The 16,363-nt window shown below is 37.6% G+C and overlaps 1 pseudogene across 1 annotated transcript; it reads right to left on the reverse strand.

Annotated features, from left to right (window-relative positions):
- Positions 1–2,796: 2,796 nt before the first annotated feature.
- LOC149242021 (eukaryotic peptide chain release factor subunit 1-3 pseudogene) lies at positions 2,797–10,042 on the reverse strand (annotated as a pseudogene). The gene is made up of 3 exons (XR_016246613.1): positions 9,887–10,042; positions 3,365–5,052; positions 2,797–3,213 (listed from the first exon to the last, which is right to left on the reverse strand). The product of XR_016246613.1 is annotated as a eukaryotic peptide chain release factor subunit 1-3 pseudogene (transcript).
- Positions 10,043–16,363: the final 6,321 nt, after the last annotated feature.

Raw genomic sequence — 16,363 nt, forward strand, 5'->3', positions numbered from 1 at the left:
TTCTTTTGGGCCAGCGTCATCCAGCAATGGCGATGGGAAGGAGCCATTCTTATTTAGAAATCCGCAGAATAATTGCAACTCTGTGGAGACTTGAAGTACAGTGGGATTTTGTTTTATCCTCATTAAATGGCCATGGGATTTTTCGATCAGCGGATAGACCTGCTCATTTGGGGAGGTATGGATGGTTCCATGAACGTGAAGGTAAAACATGTGTATTTGCAGCTCCTAGGTACTGAGATCGAGATCCATGGTGAAGTTTTCCCTCCCACATTGTCGAAATCAGGATGCCCCACCAAGATTATCTTTTTTGCTTGGGTGGTCTTTTATAATAGGAATCTTACGTGGGAAAACCTGCAAAAAGCAATTCGCACAGACCAGCCATATGTCCGCTATGCAGAGAAAAAACAATTTTCATCTGTTCCTCAACTGTCTACAGGTGCGGCCAATCTGGCAGAGCCTTGTGGCTCTCTTTGGTTTTTCATTCGGACCTTTTCCATCCATTTCTGAAGCATTTAAAGTATGGGGCACCATGAAGAAAGAGTGGAGAGCCATCCCCTTATTGGCCATTTGGGGCATTTGGATTTGGAGAAATGGCAATATTTTCAGCACAAAGATGGATACAAGCCTTTCTGTAACCAATTCTATAATTGCCCAATACTATACCCTCGATATACATGGGAAGAATAACAACATTTATGGAAGGAATCATGAGTCTCCAAAAGGCAGGTATGAGGGTGGAAGTAGACCCTAGACGACGTCTGATTTGACACCATGTGCGGTGCTGCCCAACAAAGTATTTGTGCATGTGGTGTTTACATTAGAACAACAAATGCACAAGCTATAGAAATCTATTGGAATGCTGGTCCAAGGACAAACAACAAAGCTGAAGTTGTGGCTTTAGCGGGTCTCCTCTCCTTCAGCGATTTCCTTGATATTCCAAAACTACAAATATTTGGAGACTCCAAGGTAATAACAAATCATGTTTTATCAAAGCAACGCGTTAAAAATATTCACCTTGCCGGATGGTTGGACAGGATAGCAGCATTATAGAATAGTAGGAAGGACTATTCAATCTCTCATATTGATAGGCAAAAAAACAAAAAGGCTGATGCCTTATCTAAATGAGGTCTAACCTTGCCCCAAGGCTTATGGAAAAACCAAATCCAGGATTTCCATTTTCAAGGCATATAGCATTAACATATGGTAGAAATTTTGGTTTTTTATAATATAGTTTCTTCTTCCTTAATCCACATCATACTCTGCAGTTTTTTGAATCCTTTTGAGCTCTATCTCAACTGAGTTTCCCCTCAGTTTTCCTCTCAGTTTTAGAGTATGTATCCTGGAACTTCTTTTGTCAGTTTTCAATGTTTGGGATATGTTATCTTTCTACAGTTTATCAACAGGCAGTCTCATAGCCATACTATGTAAGTCATTGTATGTATATCAAACATGGATTAGAATATAAATATTTAGCTTTTTCGTGCTGAAAAAAAAAAGCCTATACACTAAGGGTAATTTTATTACATTGGCATATTTTTTGAAAATGGAAGAAACAATTCAACAATATCCATATTCATAGGAAGTCAAATTCATAAGAAGCCATATTCATTCATAGGAAGTAAAATTCATAAGTCAATGATAGAGATTTGTAGTACATGTGATTCTCTTAAATAAGAAGAGGATAAATCTAAAGGAGTGGAAAGAGGTATATGTTTACAAAATTAAAATATATATATATACATAAAAATACTATAACCAAAACCATGAAAAATCTACAAAACGCGAGACTTGGTACATCAGAAGTCAAAATAGATCTAAACAGATTAGATATATATATATATATATATATATATATATATACAAAACCATGAAGAATCTACATAAAGTTCTCTGGCCAAAAGTCCTTGAAACGTCGGGTCGGGGTCCTAGAACGATAAATAAGTCAGAATCCCGCAATTAAATAAACAACCGCTTAAAAGGGATCTTTCAGACACGTCTATGGAACGATCCCACTAAGATTTCAGCCCAGTTGCATGAACATGGAAACCCGTACTAGTGTCGGAAACAGGAACCCCCAGAAACACAAGCTCCCAAATAGACACATGTAGACCGTCTCATGGACACTTTCCGAGTTTCCATGCGTTTTCTGTACTGGTACGTGGTGAACCAGGTATATGTAGAAAGTAGTTAGTGCGTGTAGTGCATAAAGTTTTAACCAAATATGCTTTCTCAAACATGTAATTCAAGGATGGATTTTAGAATGATAAGTAATAACAAAAATCACTCTCTACACCAAAAGGTTTAGTGAAAAACAATTGTCATTCTCTACACCCAAGCTTAATTCCTACAAGAGGCATATTGATCCTTCAATGAGTATATAGTTCTAATATCTTTGAGCCTTAGCCCTATATGCATAAAACCTTGAACTTCTGGGGATCAGTGGATCTACTGAATTTTGCCAAATATATATTTTGGTAAAACTCCGATGAAAAGCCCACTCTACAACTTCATTAAATGTAGCGCGTAAAACAAGAAATTGTGATCATCCAGAGAATGATAAATAACTACAGAAACAAATTACCAAATAAACAGCAGAAATAACAACATAAAATATTATGGAAACAAATCCATGAACATAATCCCATGGAGATTACAGGTACGATGCACATTAACTATCGATGTCATCATATATCATTTAGCAAATTAGAACTCTAACATCTCTCATTAAATCGCCTAAACATGGCTCTTCCAATGAAACACCAACAAGAAAGGTTCCATCAGTCCACACAGTCAAGATCCAAGAATCCCGAAATATTATTATAATAAGAACGATAAACTTTTTATATCCCTACTAATATTGCTTCAGTGTTGCAAAATAAAAACATTATATTTACTAAATTTTCAGTCCATAGTCGCAACCGATGACAAAGACGACGGTTCTGTAACTCTACTTGGAATATTCTCATGCACTGTACCAATATAAATAAAGCTGAAATTTACCAGTTTATTAGTCCCTAGAACCTCGAGCCTGGGTTTCTGGTCACATACTACCCATAACCTCCAGGCTCCAGCCTATTTCATTATTTTCTTCTAGGTAATCGGATAAGTACTGGATGCAAAGTAAGAAATAAAAACGAGGCTATGCAGAACTTGCATTAGCACAGCAAATGATTCCGATCTGCGTTCCAAAGCCAATATGGCTAGCAGGTGCTCCTGCCACATATTCAGAAAGAACGGAGATTTTATATATTACAAATTTACAAATATGTAAAAAGATTTCAAATTTCATTTGCGTAAGCAAAATTTATTTATTGTAACAATCATAGAACGCAGATAAAAAAAATCAAACCCTAACAAAACATACCTGCAAGCTGTGCAATGAAAATACTTGATTAAATGACCTGCCTGTCCATTCCAAAAATATCGAATCATTTACTCTGCGCTGTTCTATTATTTGTAGAAAACCCACCATGACATGATCCTTGAATGAAAAAACCTGTTTCCAACATGAACCAGTGTAACAGAATATGCCGACCTCAAATTTGCCTAGTCTTGAAAATAAAACAATTGAACTCCCAAGGCCTGATGCCGAGCTGTGGTCGGCATTCTTAGGATAGGTATGAATTGATTGTTATTCAGAATCTTCATACACATCCTCCCCATCGGACAATTCGTCAAAAGTCCTCATATCCAGCTGATAACGTAGGAGACCACCAATACCACCAAATCCCCTGCAAAATTGAGACCCTTCCTGTGATTTGTTGGTCACAAATTCAAGAGTGCAGCCAAAATTCTTGTATTCATTTGCAAACCACTCCAACAAGGATGCCTTGTCTTGAACTTCCAACTCAGCTTTTGAGCCTTGGTCCCTGAAATTGTTTTGATCAAGTTCTCCGTCTTTGCTCAAGTGCTTAATGACAATTTCACCAGTAACAGAATTCTTCAGAGTGTATCTACTGACATCTAAGCTCTCCCACACAATTAGGATTTCAACAGCTCCCATCTCCAGCGCCTTTAAAGTATCCTCCACACCAAATACGTACTTGCCTGTATCTTGGCTGATTTCATCAAAATATTTACCAATCAAGCGCTTTTCCTGAACAAACTTAACATTTGACAGAATCTCAGATGATAGCTCAATTGCTTGATTAAATCCATTCTCCCCTCCATACGACACATCCACGACATTCAATATCTTAGCCTGAAGCCTAGGGTCAAACATGTCAGATTGACTCAACTCTGTCTTAAAGTCTGCGGATCCAGCCAAAATCAAACCAGAAACATTGGGTTGACTCGTTGATGGATTAATGTAAAACTGAGTTGCCAGCTCTGCTGTTTTCCGGACATAGTTGTGACGCTTCTCCATCCGAAGACGTGCAAACCGCAGGGCTGACTGCCCTCCCCTTCCATGCTTTTTAGGCAGGTCTACAGTAAACTTGTGAAGCACTTCACGAGTGTTACCACTCAGAGTACCAAAAAGGGTGCCATTACCATCCATAACTATAAAACCAAATTTATCATCAGACTCGAGAAGTTCATTCAGTGCCTCTGTATGGAACTTATTATCACAGAGATAAAGAGAGGCATTAATAGGCTTGAAAGGCTCAAAATCAATAGTAACCTTCTTCTCTTTTCCGTCATCTGTGACAATAGTTCCTGTGTACAGCACCAAGCCATTAGGTGGAACCTTGCTGTAGAGCTTCAACCTTTGCTGAGCAGAAGTTATTGCTCCCAAAACCGATTGCCGGTTGACTCGACTCTTAATGTTTGATGCCGTCCCAAACTCATCGCCTAGCATTTTAGTGACACGTGAAATTTGGTCCCTTGGCGGCATTATCAAAGAAATCATACTTGTGCCATTGCCCCTGGCTGCCTCCAGGGCCTTGATTAACTTCTTGATCTTCCATATCTCAATGTTCTTATCAGTTTCCTGTCCCTCCACCATCTTTAACGAAGGCTTAACTAATTGAGCCTAGGTATGCAAATTAACGAAAGATAACTGTAGCCTTTGTCAGTCCCCTCTTCAAATTGGTGCTGATGGGCTATTGGCACCTACAAGGAAGCACAATAATAATTTAGAGGTTGGGAAAAAATCTCACCAAATATAAGATATCAAACAACTAGAAATACAAATAAACACTGAAACAATCACATTTAATATTTTTTATAGCCTACAAATGATCTTTAACGCTTACAAAAGAAATATAAAAGAAATACAATTAAACACTGAAAATCACACTTAATATTTTTTTAGCCTACAAATAATCTTTAACGCTTACAAAAGAAATATGAAAGAAAATATAAGTTAAATCAATACTAAAAGAGTTATAAAAACCTAAAAGAAGAAAATAAAACCAGGGAATGAAATCTCCGATGAAAAGGCAAATTATCAATTTCTTTAAATTTCAACAGTTATGGTCAGTCAACTCATTATCATTGTCTCCTCAGGGACTCCCAGAGCTCCCTCCCCAACTTTTTCAGATGTCAAGATCAGCAATGCTTAGCCTCGTACATGAGGGAGACCCTTGGGCATGGATCTCACACGCAATTCCCAGTGCTTAAAAACAAAGCCACCAAAAGACACACTGCAGCTACACCTCAGCACTAGATCCATGAGACCATGAGGAGTAATCCAGGATCCACCTGTGAGGCCCTTGTGACAATATCATGTTCAGACCCAGGACCTCCAGCCACAACAGACATCCAGAGGCCAGCCTCATCCAGGTAAGAGGATGTGCCACTTTCGTTCTTTCCTCTTTTTCTTTATGATTCCCAACTTTTGTATCTTACTACTGGATGACAGACTTTGGCTTTTAGGTCTTGGGTATAGAATTTAAAAGATTATATCTGTTTTTCTAAAGAGCTGAATTCGCACTCGAACTTGTATATTGATTCTGATGCCTAGCAGTGCCTTCGACCAAATTTGGGTCACTCGTCAACATTAATAAAATTATTCTATCTTCCATTAAAAAAAAAACCAATAATGTGCCAAATATAAACAGAACATAATAACAAGAAAATGTTGACTCATGCAACTATAACTACTTGGAATCAGATATGGGAGCACCTGGACAGCTTGATAAATTCATCAGCCTTAAATTGCCAGCAACAAGGAATACATTATTTTTGGAATGCATTATTTTTGAAAGCATCTTGTCTTGAGGATGAACTACATTGGCTGGTGGCTGGTGGCTGGTTCAAAACAGGTCGACCAAATATTGGAAATGTGGATTTTTCCGAAAATCTTCATAAATTAACATTAAAATTGCTGATATCAAAATCAGCAAACACAATTCCAGTGACAGCCTGGTTACCCTATAATGCTAATGCTAAATCTGCATGCATTAGCATCAACGGTGATAAGAGAAAGCCAATACAACAAAAAAATTGATTGACAGGGTCAGGGTCAGCAGAACACATTAGTTGGAATCTGGCTAAGTCGTTGAAATTTTGTTCTCTTTTTCAAGAGACATCCTAACTTGATCCTCTCTCTCTGCTGGCAAGTCAGACTTGGACCAGCATCTGGTTGTCAATTAAAGCTTTAAGAATGATCCACAGTGAAGCCACCCAGCCTGAAGTTGAAAAGTCCATCAATGAAGGAGAAGATGAGTACTTAAACTAACTGTCCTACTATGCATCCAAGCAAGCTAGCCACTATGCTCCTAGCATGCATTAATGCACTAGTTGGATAGGCTACTTCTTGATAAGGTCACCCTAATGCAAAAGCAAGCCCCAAAATCCACAGTAAAACAATGCGCAAGGCAGAAGACATCATATCCAGTTATCCATGGACACCGCTAAATGATAAACATGGTAGAGATAAGTATTAAAGATACAAATGTCAATAAAAAACTTGCTCTAACAGCAAAAGATGCAAACCCTAACCAAGTATATCAAGTGGTAATCTGGTTGAGGTTTAGGATCAGAGATATGAAGCCTCGGCAGGTACAGGTGACCCCCTCCAAAAATGCTTAGCAGTAATCCAGGAACAAAGCAAGGAAGCAGAAGTAATAGAGGTGTGAAGTGACCTCTCTCAAAGATTGGAACAGGATTAGAACTAGAAACCCATAAGAGGGAATATAGGATGACACTGCACCAGACTTGAGAGTCAAAACTTAAATCTTGCCTACTAAATCAATCTCAAAGGTTGCTTACGTTATTACAACGTTCTTTTCTTTTCCATCTCCTGTTAAGAATTTGCAAGTCTCAAAATAAGAACCCAAAACAAAAGGGCACCACGAACTTCAAACTACTTACACAGCTCCAGAGACTAGGAAACAAGTCGACTCATAGAAAAGCAACCCTTAGGAAAAATTGGAAGTAATTATTATAAAATTAAAATTAAAATTGAGGAAACCTTCTTGACACAAATCAAGAACACAATTGTCAAATGAGGGTGACAAGAACACAGTCTATAAAGCCTAAAGTGAAGCCTGAACAAAATTTACAGATTTTTTCAGGCAAATGGGACCTTGGTGGAAGACCATGGCTAAAATAAAGCGGAGAAGTTTGAGATACCCTGTTGGCAGACCCTGGAGTCTGTAAGAAAGAGAGAATAATTCCTACTTCCTCTGTCCTAAAGGTGATCTCTAAGGACCTCAAAAGCAAAATTATGACACCAACTTCAGAACTATACTCTTTTTTATAGAAGTGTAAATCCAGGACCAGGAGTTTCCAGCAATTTTCCTCCAACACAAAAGGGGCACAATTAAAAGATCCCGGAATCAGTTAAAGCAACCACAACTGGAATCAGTAGAAGGACCCTGGACATGAGGAAAGTAGAAGGACCCTGGACATGAGAAAAATTCCGAAGTATTAAAATCCAACGTTTCTAACCCTATTCCCAAAATGACAAGATGCCTCTACAATGGAATAATAATATTATCTCAAAAATAATATCCTCCGGACCAAGATTTCAGCTGGACAAAGTTAATATTAAAAGAACAAGGAACAAAGATATGCTGATTAAACTAGAATTTGTCATGGCATCCAGTACGGAAATGCTTTCTTAAAACATTACTTTGCCGAAGTAGCCAGCCCCAGACAGACAGAAACGAGCATCAAAAGGTTGAATTTAGTCAATTCAGCATTCAGAGCTAAATCACAATGACGATTATCAAATGAAATCAACCTTTTGATCAAAATTTGGAAGAACCTCTAAGACTCTCCAAATGGCAAATGAAACGCATAGCAAATTGGCACGGAATGAGAAAAATTTCTTTCAGAATTATGCCAAGCACGGGAAAAATATATATACAATTTAAAAATTGGGAAAGGACGCTGAAAGTAGTATGAAGATTGCAAAAAAAATAACTTAGACATTGGTATCCCCCATTCAAAATATCTCCCGAGAACCTCAACAGAGATAACTAGACGAGCTTAAAGAAGTGTTAATATCTTTCTAAAAAGCTAAACCCCCAGGCTCTCTGGTGGGTGGATATTGGTGTTCTATTTGGATATTTAAGATCTGATTGAGGATCTATAAAGGGGATTGGAGAGTCTTCCAGGAAGGTATTCGGTTCCACCAATCATACATTTGTATCCCTCGTCCCAAAAAAGGATAACTCTGAAAACTTTGACGAGTTCAGGCTAGTATCTTTATGGAATATCTTTATAGCAAACAGGTTAAATAAAGATTTTTCCTAAAAAGGTGGTTCAAAAATGAATTAATTCAATTAAAGTAAAGAAGATCCCCGGCATGGCTTTAAGGCTGGATCTATCCAAGGATATGAGAAGCTGGATCTATCCAAGGATATGAGAAGGTGACCGGTTATTATGGCCTTTTGAAATGAATAGGTTTTTAACCCAAAGCATATCCTTCCGCTGTAGTCTAAAAATTATGCTTTCTTGCCCTGCCTGAAAGTTATGGAAAGTTATTGAAAAAAATCTGAAATATCTGCCAAGAATTTTTCTAAATATAAGTAAAAGCAATTAAAATCCAAAATTTTAGGTGTCTTACTTTTTTGACGTTTTTGATGTGCTGAAAATTTCAGCCATCAAAAACACTCATGATTCAAACACTGCATCTACCAAATTTTTTATTCAAACACTACATCTACAAATTTTTTACTCAAACACCCCATCTACCAATTTTTTAATTTATTTTGCCCAAATTCCGATTTTGCCCAGATTCCGACCAATAATTTTGGCTGTCCGGGCAGTTCGACGACTCCTATCCTTTCTGTTGCCGTTTGGCTTTATGATCTATCATTTAACTGTTTTTGTTTGGGTTGGTTTCTTCTTCCCATTGATTCACAACCAGAATATAAAGAACTCATATTAGAGTTTCAACGCAAGTATTCTATTGGTCCTCTGTAATATCCCTTGAAACCCTAAACTAAATTCGAGATCTAAATCAGCTGACCCCAAAAAAAAAAAGCAAAATAACAATAAAAGTACAATTTTTATTACAAAGATTATTTAAATTTTCCTTAGTTGTTTCCGATTTACCTACAATGAATATTTGCAGAATATAACTATCAAACCCTAGCGACTTTTGTTATGGAAAAACAAAATAATAATAATAAATAGCTGCAGAATATAACTATTAAACCCTAGCGACTTTTGTTATGGAAAACAGAATAATAATAATAATATTCAACATGGAACCTGTCTACTAAGAAAATCGCGCGTTCCTCGCGAAAAAATAAATATTTTAGGACAAAATACAAAAATTCGAATAACAAGAAAATCCTGGAATGTATTGAATTGCAGACAACGCAATATAATATGTAATAAAATGCTCTTTAATAATAATATGTTTCCTGTCACGGAAAAGACAGAAAACATCTGCTAAACATAGGGTAAAGAAAATAAAAATAAACTGCAAACACGCAGCTGAGAAAGTATACAGGAAATTCAAAGGGAATCAAAATATTGGACCTACCCAATAACGCACTGCTTCACTTCCTTCAAACGCTCAGAAGCAACCGTCCCCACTAAAAATTGCCTGAGATAATAGGCGAAGGCATGCACTCAGGGATATATCAGTGAGGAATTCCGCGGATTTCAAACTCTTCTAAAACCCGATATAATCGTTATCTAATTACCTTCTAAATTCCGCCCTATATAATTTGGACATATACTGTAACTTTGCTTTAGAAAAAAGGAGGATGAAATTAGAGTCGGTTTGGGCGGTGAGGAGGGTGATATGGTCATAAAATTATACTAACTTTCAATATTTTATTTTTTGGATTTTTTTCAATAATTTTATGAGAATTTTTAAAATTGTAGAGTTTAGATTTTTTTAATTAGAGGGGCCACAAGTAGGGTGATACGGTAATAAATTTTGATTAATTCTCAATATTTTATTTTATTTTTGGATTTTTTCAATAATAATTTTATTTTTTATAATTATTATGGAAAATAAGCTTATTTTTTAGTGATATTATGATTTTTATTTAAGTACATAAATTAATATAATATTTTTAAAAAATTGGGTAATTGTACTAATTAATTTTTAAAAACTAATTAATATTTAAGGTTAGAATTAATTTGGTTAGAATTAATTTTTGTAATTTTTTATTAAATTTTAAGTAAAGTGGTAAAAGATTTAAAAAATACATAGTCTAATTTATAGTTGAAATGGTTTCTTTCGTGACATGTTTTTTGGTTAATTTTAATTAAAATTGAGCAGAAAAAAAATTAAAACTTAGTTTAAGTTGTTTAGAGTGCCCCATGGTGTTGAATCTATTTATGCATTCTAAACAATAAGAAATCACATTTTTTTTGTAATTTGTTTTGCTGGGTGAAAAATCTATTTCTTCTATAAGTTAGACTATGCCTTTAAAAAATAATGTTTAGATTAAGTTATATCATTTTATGGCTATATGTAAAGGAATGTTGTAAAAAACTTGATGTGTTAAAATGTAATATGTATGATGTGAATTTCAGTAAAATATATGCCATGGTATCTTTTAAGTGCTGAAGGAGATATAACATTTACAAGTCATATGAGCAATAGTAGTAAGGGTTTAAACATGGAATTAAAGGGACTCTAAAACTAGAGTCTTTTGTACATGAGATCTTAGACATAGAATAGACCAAATAGTGGTGGTGTAGTGTTGGGTGCTTTGTTGTCATCTACTCTACAGGGAGTCCACCCAAAGTCATTGACATATAATCACCAATGTCATTTGATATGCCTATTGGTGATGGTGTTACATTAATGGGTGTTGCCTTCCAACCCATTCAAGATGCATTGGAACAATCTATTGAAAAATGCAACAAGAAAATCCTAATTTAATTTTGCCCTTGAATCAAATTAGGAATTAAATTGTAATTTTAGTTATCATAACAACTTGTAATAGTTAATTAAGTTAATTTGACTTAGTTGGCTCAGTTAATTCGAGTTAGGAGTCTATCTAGAGTCATGTAGAGTGGTTCCTAAATTTTAAGGGCCCATGTTGAGTTCTTTTGGGTTGTAATTAGTTAATTCAATTTAACTGAGTTAATTCAGTAAAACTAGTTCCAACTGATGGAGGAATTAGTGGGAGATCCAGTAGTGGGGTGTAACCTGCAGTATTGGGGTGTAATCAACATTGCTCAACTAGTAAACTGAAGATTCACTCATAATTAACTCATGCATGTCAGATCAGAGAAAGACCCAGTTGAGATTGGAGTTCAGGGACAGTGTACTATCAGTTGTAAAATCATCTAAATTAAACTGATGGTGCATGCAATCAGAGGAAGGCCTATTGATGGATTATTAAATATGGGCGAATTCCCTAGGAAGATGTGCAAGGAAATAGGAGCTTGGCAAACAATAGATTTGGCTAAGTATTGGCTAGAGCTTGTTTGTGAAGCAGTGAGATAGATTGTGATAGTGCAGAGTTTGCTCGGGCTTGAGCAAAGCATTGTAATCTTCTCAAATTTTTTGATTAATGCAATATATAGATAGCAGGGGTTTTTAGCTATGGCTTTACCCGGAAAATTATTGTGTTATGTGTGATTGAATTCTTCCTTTTTCTGCATTGTGATTTCATCGATCAGTTATTGTTTCCGTTGATGAGTACAATAGATTCAAGTCAATTGTTTTGGCATATTACAATCTGCATTTTGAATCTACAAGGAATTTCTACATGGTATTAGAGTTGAAATCACTATAGAAGGGGAGAATACAAGTTTGTCTTTTACAGGAGAAGGAGAAATCGAATTTGCAACATCATAATTCAGAGCCAACAGGATGTCGTTCTACAGATTGAGGCTCGAATATGCCCTTGAGGGCAGTTCAAACTATATTGCATGGAAGGACAGGATGGAGGCAGTGTTGGAAGACAACGAGCTTCAGGAATTCATAGACAACGATATTCCTAAGCCTCCAACAACTGATGCTCAAGATCTGGCAGAGCGGAAAAAGTGTGTGGCAAAGGCAAGAAGGATTATCCTAGGAGTTCGAGATCATATTGTCTTAAACCTCCACAGTAAGGAAACTCCATTCGAAATGTGGAAGGCCTTGACGGATCGGTGTCAAAACAACAGTGACCAAAAGAAGTTGGCATTGAAGGATGCGCTCAGAAAGATCAAGATATAGAAGGGCAATACAATACCGAAGTACTTGACCAAGTTCACCCAATGTCGGGATGAGCTTGGAAGTGTCGTTGTTATAGTTGTTGAAGATGATCTGGTGAGTCTAACACTTCTAGGACTTCTCAAGAGATGGCACAACTACCAGGACTCAGTTAATGGGAGGGAGAAGCTACCAGAGTGGGAGTGATTGTGGTCCAACTTGGTACAAGAAGAGATCCGACGGAACACCAAAGATGGATCCTCATCCAAGCATGATGACAAAGGGAATTGTGCCTTAGCTGGAAAGGAAAAAAAAAGGGAAAGGGAAATCATCCCATTCCAAATTAGATTCCAGTCAGGGCGGCAAGAAGAAGGACATGTCAAAGATTAAATGCTTTCACTGTCACGAGCTGGGACACTATGCCACAAAGTTTCCACACAAGAAGGCCAGTAAGAAGCCCTCAAGAGGGGCAATAGGTGAAGCTCTTGGTTCACAATTCGAACTGGATTTCACCCTCATCATTTGCATGGTGACATCAGTTATGGGTAGTGTGTGGTACCTGGATAGTAGAGCCTCATTCCAAATGACCGGAAACAATGGGTTCTTTAATGACTTGGAGGAGAAGGACCTCCAGATACACATCAAGATGGGAGGTATAGCGCGACCGAAATCGATACTGTTGCCTTCCAAAGCGAGTCTGGTTCTCCCCTCACATTAAAAGATGTCATCTATGTTTTGGGTTTGAAGAAGAATTTGGTTTCAGTTGCCATGTTGGAGGATTGTCGCTACGATGTGATATTTAGCAAGCGAAAGGCTTTCTTTCGTCACATAGCCTTAAGACAAGTGAAGCAGATCGGGGTTCGGGTGAAGAACCTCTACAAATTGGATGTAGAAGACTACGCTGCTTTGAGCACAAAAGTAGAGAAGGTGTAGAGTCGAAACGTCGATGACCTGTGGCATAGAATATTGGGTCACTTGCACCATAGAGCTTTGAAGATCATGCAACAAATGTCTACAAGATTTCCCAAGGCTACACTAGAGCAGAGAGACACATGCAAAGGGTGTACATTAGAGAAGTACACTAAATCTTCCTTTCATGGTAAAGACAGTCAAGCGCAAGCGATCCTTGATCGAGTTCACTCAGATGAGTGTGGATCGTTCTTAATAGCCTTCATGACCAAGCACGTGTATTGTGTAATATTTATTGATGATTTTTCCTATAAGTGTTGGATTTTCTTCATTCAGAATAAAGATCATACATTCGCTCAATTTTGTGAATTTAAAGCACTTGTTGAGAAAGATACTTGTAGGAAAGTTAAAGCTCTTACAAGTGATAACGGTGGAGAATATGTGTTGAATAAATTCAAGAACTTGTGCATCAGAAGGAAGAACAGAATGGGTGGCTGAAAGGAAGAACAAAAGTATTGTGGGAGTGGTACGGGTGATGTTACATGATTAGGGCTTACCGTTTCACTTGTGGGTTGAAGCATGCAACATTGTTGTTTATTTGTAGAACTTAAACCCTCATTGAATTCTCGGGATGAGTACACCATAAGAAGCTTTTTTCAGGTAAGAAACTAGATGTGGCACACTTTAGGATCTTTGGTTCACCAGTCTACTGTCATGTTACCAAGGATGCAAGGAAAACGCTAGAGCCAACAATTGAGTTGGACATATTTGTGGGGTACACTGATACACCTCACAACTATCAGGTGTACCTATCATCCAACAGGATGACAATGGTCCACAGAGATGTGAAGTTCAATTAAGAGAAGGCCATGAGATGTTCCCTTGAGAGGGAGCTTCAGTTACATGTAAGTGAGTAGCTTTTAGCTCCAAAGGACGAACCTCAGGATGATGTGGAGCAGCCACATGCAAAGGAGCAGATAGTGGAAGAACCCACTCATGTAGAGACTTCTACAGATGGAAAGAATCGCACCAGAGAGGTTGAAAGATTGATGTGTGATACTAGAGAGAATGCGGGAGCACCCTCATCACAACGCAGGTAGATGAGGTCACCAGATCGATACACTGGCTACATGGCTCTGAGGAGCGAGAGTGTAGAGGTTGAGCCATCCTCATTCGAGGAAGCAATGCAACAACCAGTGAGGGTTGATTCCATGGTTGAGGAGTATGACTCCATTATCAGAAATAATGTTTGGGAAGTGGTCCCAAGACTGGCAGACAAGTCAATGGTGAGTTCCAAATGGATTTACAAGGTAAAGCAAACAACAGATGGGAGTGTGGAGAAACATAAGGCCAGATTTGTGGCGAGAGGGTTCTCTCAAGTGGAGGGAATTGATTACGAGGAGACTTTTGCTCTAGTAGCAAGTTACTCTTCAATTAGATCTATTCTAACACTTTCAGCACAAATGGGATGGAAGATACATCAGATGGATGTGAAGACAACATTCCTCAATGGTATGATTGAGGAAGAGGTGTATATTGAGCATCCGGAAGGATTTGAGACCTTCAACAAAGAGTCGCATGTGTGCAGACTCAAGCGAGCGTTGTATGGACTAAAACAAGCACCTCTTGCGTGGTACATAAGAATTGACAACTATTTCACTTGGTTGGGCTTCACCCATATGCAAACCTTTACCATATTGTGGTTGAAGGTAAATTGTTGATTATAGTATTATATGTCGATGATTTGATTCTAACAGGTGATGAGAAGCTGATAAAATCTTGCAAAGAGGATCTTGCAAGAGAATTCGAGATGAAGGACCTGGGGCTCATGCATTATTTTCTTGGTATGGAAGTATGACAAGGAGATGAGGAACTGTTTGTCTCTCAGGGCAAGTATGCCAACGAGATACTGAAGAAGTTCCACATGGAGAGCAGCAAACCCATGGAGACTCCTCTAACAGGTAACTAGAGGAAGGAAGATGCTACTTCAGGTGAAGTAGTGGAGGCTACTATTTATAGACAACTTGTGGGTTCACTTATGTATTTGGTGAACACATGACCGAACATGTGTTTTGCAGTTAACCAACTTAGTCAAGCTATGGTTAAGCCAACCAAAATTTATTGGAAGGCAGCTAAACATGTGTTGAGATACCTCAGAAGCACCACTCAATTTGGTCTTTGGTACAAACAGACAAAGGGAGTGAAGCTTCAAGGCTTCATAGATGCAGATTGGGCAGGGAGTTCATTCGATAGAAAGAGCACATCATGGGGAATCTTCAGTATTGGGTCAACAACGATTTCTTGGTATAGCAGGAAGTAGAGATCAATTGCACTTAATTCAGCAGAAGAAGAGTACATGGCTGCTAGTCAAGCGACTTATGAGGCTATCTGGATGAGGAATATCCTTGTTGGGTTATTTGGTCAGCAGATGGATCCAACAGTGATTTACTATGACAATCAGAGTTGTATCAAACTCTCTAAGAATCCAGTTTTTCATGATCGGTCCAAGCATATCGATATCCAGGATCACCATCTACAAGATTGTGTTGCAGAGGAGAATCAAGTTGTTGGAATACATTCGTACAGAGGAGCAAGATGCAAATATTTTGACAAAGGCATTGTCAAGATGCAAATTCGAGTTTCACAGAGGCAAGATCGGGGTAACAAATAATCCCTTTCTTGTTGAGAGGGAGCGTTGAAAAATGCAACAAGAAAATCCTAATTTAATTTCGTCCTTGAATTAAATTGTAATTCTAGTTCTCATAGCAACTTGTAATAATTAACTAAGTTAATTTGACTTAGTTGGCTCAGTTAATTCGAGTAAGGAGTCTATCTAGAGTCATGTAGAGTGGTTCCTAAACTTTAGGGGCTTGGGTTGTGTTTTTTTGAGTTGTAATTATTTAATTCAGTTAAACTAGTTCCAACTAATGGAGGAATTATTGGGAG

The sequence above is a fragment of the Pinus tabuliformis genome, chromosome 8, assembly GCF_031772625.1.
Source record: "Pinus tabuliformis cultivar Carrire ecotype Pingquan chromosome 8, CPIR1, whole genome shotgun sequence".
NCBI lineage: Eukaryota > Viridiplantae > Streptophyta > Pinopsida > Pinales > Pinaceae > Pinus > Pinus tabuliformis.